The following is a 5,208-nucleotide window of genomic DNA, read 5'->3' as shown; positions in this document are numbered from 1 at the left end:
GTGTGTGTGTGTGTGTGTGTGTGTGTGTGTGTGTTTTAAATCTTGACCCTGTATTTTCTTTCAATCTTGACTCTATAGAGGAGTTCTAATGAAGTGGTGGATTGGTTTCTGCCCCACTAGAGAGAGACAATGAAATATAAGTTGCATTAAATTCAGAGAACTGAAGACCTATCCCACGTGAGGTTTTCCAGATGAATCTGCCTCCACCATACACATTTTTAATGACAATGTGATTTCAAACTGACTGTTGTTATTCAATACAAATCAAAGCTGACTCATTGAGAAAAATACTGTTTGATTCTTTTTAGTCCTCATCTGCCCCCGTGTTTTAGGTGTCTGCCTGTGCACTTGGGGAGGGAGGATATGTATAATACGGTCTGAATACATTCTTATAAGTATTAGAAGAAGTATGGAAACACAGAGCCCTTCGTGACCCTCGGAGCCCTCTGTTGATCACTGGTGTTTGTTGTAGGAAGAAGGCAAACATAAGCATAGAAGTATTATTGAATAGACTCCCCTTCAAAAATGTCTCTGGGCTTTTGTTCTCTGGTTGCATAGCAGTAGGGGGCTCCCCTCCTCAGAAAGCATACTTATGCAAGTATTAAGAACTGGCTGAGATAAGAAGTAAAGCTATAGAGACCTTCATCATTAGCTGCTAGTGGTAGAGATTAGTGATCCTACTACAGGATTACAGATGGAAAGAGTGCCAGTGTTGGTTAATTGTTCATTAATGCTTGTAAAATAAGCCAGCTGGAGGAAAACTGACCATTGTCCGCTATCTCAGAGTGAAACTAAACTGGATCTTCTCATCAGTGGAAGTATTGAAGTCAGAAGAAATAAAACACATACATAGAAATAGCTTCCTTATCTATCCTGTCAGTTTTAAATACTATATTAAAATAGTTATCCTAATAAGTAATTATTAATTGTTGAGCTGTTCTAAGAAACAGCTATTAAATCGTGCTTTCTATGTGTGATTGGTCTTTACCTCAGCTAGAGACATCTTCCTTTGCTCTTTTAGTTTTGCTGTGCAACAGGAAAATTGCACCAAAATCCTAAAGTAGCCTCTCTTTGGTCTAATGGTAAGAATCTGTGCAACACTCCCAAAGGCATGCAGTTCGAATCCACCAGCTCCTCTACAGAAAAGGATGGGCAATCCCCTCCAGTGCAATTAACTGCCTCTGAAAACCCTCTGGAGGGTCAACTATAGGTGTGTTCTGACTTGACGGTACGCAATGACAGCATATTCGAATAAGTCTTTGTGTTTTGTGTTTATAACTTTGAGGTATAATGGACAAGCTACTTAAAAATCCCAAGAGATGTTTGGGCCTTTCTTTTTCCTGCATTGCTCTATGCTTCCTTCCCACTCAAACTCAAAACATCCTCTACCGTAGCAAGACTGTCCACTTCTCCTTCAACTGCCATGCACAGTAAGGTTAAATGATTTGATCTAGTTAAATGTCCAGATCAGGGACAGAGCAAAACACATTTGCCTCATTTTGCTTTATTGTAGGCCATATCATTCTAAGGTCAGAGACTATTCAGTTTAGTTGAACAAAACAAAACGAAAGAAAACCACAAACACAATAAACAAACTGGAAAATTGAAAAATGTTTCCTTCAGTCCTGTTAAGTCAGGGCTGGAGAATTAGTTCATTAATTCAGGAAATATTTGTTTAGCTTTTATTATGTACAGCTGAGTACCTAAGCGGTACAAATACACTTGGCTGCTAAGGGAGAAGCTGGAGTTTTGAATCTGCAAGCAATACAGTAGATTACTTAGTATGGCTCTTCTAATTATAGTTTTGGAACCCCCCACGAATGAATGGCTCACCAAAACAAACTCAACTCATTACTGTTGAGTTGGAACCAACTCATCGCTGATCCTCTTATAGGGGCTTTCGGAGGCTGTACGTCCCATGAGAGGAGATAACCCATCTTTCCCCCTTGGAGTAGCCAGTGGATTCAAATTGCCTAGGTCTGCATTGGAGAAGTTTTGTCTCACATACTTTGGCCATGTTGCCAGGAGGGACTGGTCCTTGGAAAAGAGCATCATTCTTGGAAGGGTGGAGGACAGCACAGGAGAGGGAGATCATGGATGAGATGGATTGATCCAGTAATTAGGGTAATGGGGGTAGATGTGTTGGAGGAAGTGAGGCTGGCATAGGATAAAACAGTGTTCAGATCTGTTATACACAGTGTTGTCATTAGTAGTACTTGACGGAACCTAACAACAACCACCTTTGCATGACAGCTCAGCTTCCTACCTATTAGGTCACAGGATATTTGTGACCCATCAAAGAGATTGGATAGTCTGCTAATAGTGTAGACAAGGTACATAACACTCTTGTGGAGGTGAGACCATGGAAATAAAGTATACAAAAGCCTAAGGAGAGAGTTGGTAAGCTTTTTTATCCTATCAAGCTTAAAAGAGAGCCAGAACTTGAGAGTGAAGCCTCACTACCATCAAGGAAGAAGAGACAGAATTAGAATGCATCCTCTGGATCTAGGATACATTTGCTCAGAACACGCTAAATGGAATGAACACAGAGAGAATGTGTGCTGTAACACTGGAGATGGTAAGATGACGGTGGCATAGAAACAGCAGTTGCAGAATTGGGAGACTGACAGGACTGTAGTCCATGGAGCAGGAAAGCTGAGAGCCTGTGGGCAGAAGGATTGCTGGTGGAGGAGATGCCTCTAAGACCTTAAAGGAGTGATTTTTCATCCAATGAAGCTAGAGCTCAGTGCTTTCAATAAAAGGATTAGTGGCAGAAGAAGATACTGCTATGCATGCATTGGCAGAGTTACGAAGGGTAGAGACCGGACTGAATACCAGAGAGATACTTACCTGTGAATGTAAAAGAGATGATCCAGAACAAAGAACGGTATTTCTAAATTTGAACTGTAACCTCTTATTTCTCTAAGAAACTGTAAATGCCAGTATGATCTATAAGTCTTATGTGGCCATTGCAGTTAGTTATTGAACCTAGCAGAGTAGAGTTCCACCAGATGGCTGACTGGTGTCAGAATTGATACAGTTTGCTCGTCCTCTTGTGAAGTTAGCAGAGAGGACAGGTACCATTCCCGGGCTGACCTTATACTACCCTTTTATAGCAGTGCCTTGGAAGAAAGGACTGGTGTCGGCTTTTGGAAAACCAGTCATTGAAATCCCATGAAGCAGTTCCCCTCAGATACACATCAGCTGAAGTTCACGTGACAGCAGTTGGCACCATGCTTAGCAGTAATGAACAGACAGACTTTGTTCCAGCCTTTGTTGAGTTCCTAGTAGGAAGACAGATGTGATCTTAGAAGCTTAAAGATGGGAACAGAAGTCCTGAAAGAAAAGCAATGGGTACAGGATTTGGATTTGACAACAAGAGATGCCTCTCTAAGGAAGTGGCATGTAAGAGGAAAGCAAATGAAGAAGTCTCGGACTAAGACTAAGGGGAAAAGGTCTTCTGGACCGACACTGTAGTTTGTGCAAAGCCTGAAGTAAGAAGAAATCTCAGTGTGTTAGAAAACTAATCAAGTCTACGGCCATACCACCCTGAACGCGCCCGATCTCGGAAGCTAAGCAGGGTCGGTCCTGGTTAGTACTTGGATGGGAGACCGCCTGGGAATACCGGGTGCTGTAGGAAAAAAAAAAAAAAGAAAGAAAACTAATCAAAGGAAGATATGTTTTCAGAATTTGGAAAGAAATGAAAGTTAGCGAAGGGCAGAAGAATAATTCTTGATGAGATGGCTTAAAAATATTTGTTGCTGATAAGCATAGCTAGGGGCATTGATGTCTAATAAAAAACATGGTTCGGCTTCTGCATGTCCCTGCTGCATCATCTTTTACTGCCTTCTTTGCTTATTGAGCTGAAGTCACTTTGGCCTTTCATTTGCTTTTCTAAAACATGAAAGTTAAATCCAATTTCTTTTTTGGAATACTCTGGTGTTCTGGCTTTTGCCAGCACCACTACTCTGATGGTCAGTTTAACATATGTATACATTCCTCCTTGATGACTCTTCCACTCATACATAACATTAATAAAAAATATTTCATGAACATTTGCTTGGTACTAGTTCCAGGCCAAAAGAACAAACAAGTCTGTCTTGGATGAAATGCAGGCAAAATACTCCTTCGGTGGAAGAACTGCGAGACTTGCTCTCTCACATGCTTCGACCATGCTCTTGGGAAGGGCCAATCCCTGCAGGACTATATCATGTTTGGTAAAGTAGAAAGTCTTCAAAAATCTCATTGCTATTGAGTTGTAACTGATTCGTAACTAACCTTCTATCAGATATTCAGGGGCCATAATTTCAAATTACAACACATAACAAAAAGATACGTGCTATTTTTGTTGTTGTTGTTGTTAAGTGCCATTCAGTTGACTGTGACTCAGAGTTGTACTATGAACAATCTTTAAACTCTACCCTATCCTGAGCCAGTCTCACTGACTCTGACATACCTGCGCCCATTACTCCACTTACAATATCAATCCATCTAACCTGGGGTCTTCCTCTCCTGTGCTGTCCCACCACCCTTCCAAGCATGATGTCCTCCAAGGACTCCTGGCAATATGCCCAAATTATGTGAGACAGAGCTTCAAAATCCTTGCCTCCAAGGAGCAATTTGGTTTCACCCTCTCTACTACAGACCTGTTTGTTCTCTTGATAGTCCATGGTATGTTCAATACTTTTCTCCAGAACCACAATTCAAAGACATTGATTATTCTTCTGTCATTCTTCATCATTGTTCAGCTCTCTGATGCATAGCAAGTAATTGCAAATACATTGACCTGGATCAATCCCCCCTTAGTCTTTGCTCTTTAGCACTCTAGAGAGGTCTTTGACAGCAGATTTTCTTAATGCAATTCATCATTTGATTTCCTTGCAGCTGGTACCAAGAGTGTTGATTGTAGAACTGAGCAATCTGAAATTGTTAATAATCTTCATCTCTTCTCCATCATGGTGCTGCCAATTTGGCTCAGTGGTGAGAGTCTTTGTTTTCATGATATTGTGCTTTGGTCCATATTGACTGCGGTTCTTGATCTTCTACAGCAAATGTATCAAGTCCTCCTCAGTTTCAGCCGGCAAGGTTGCGTCAGTCATCTGCTTAATGCAGGTTGTTCATGGGTCTTCCTCTAATGCCGATGCCATATTTCTCTTCATAAAGTCCAGCCTCCTCAATGATCCGTTCTGCATATAGATTGAAAAGGTG

The 5,208-nt window shown here is 41.2% G+C and overlaps 1 pseudogene; it reads right to left on the bottom strand.

Moving 5' to 3' along the window:
- The window catches only part of LOC102861560, a 21,072-nt pseudogene extending 16,606 nt beyond the window's left edge, over positions 1–4,466 (bottom strand).
- Positions 4,467–5,208: the final 742 nt, after the last annotated feature.

This window comes from Elephantulus edwardii, unplaced genomic scaffold (genome assembly GCF_000299155.1).
Source record: "Elephantulus edwardii isolate Elephantulus edwardi_28Jun2011 unplaced genomic scaffold, EleEdw1.0 scaffold00242, whole genome shotgun sequence".
NCBI lineage: Eukaryota > Metazoa > Chordata > Mammalia > Macroscelidea > Macroscelididae > Elephantulus > Elephantulus edwardii.
Note: the sequence above shows the minus strand (reverse complement) of the source record. Positions and strands in the feature narration are given on the sequence as shown.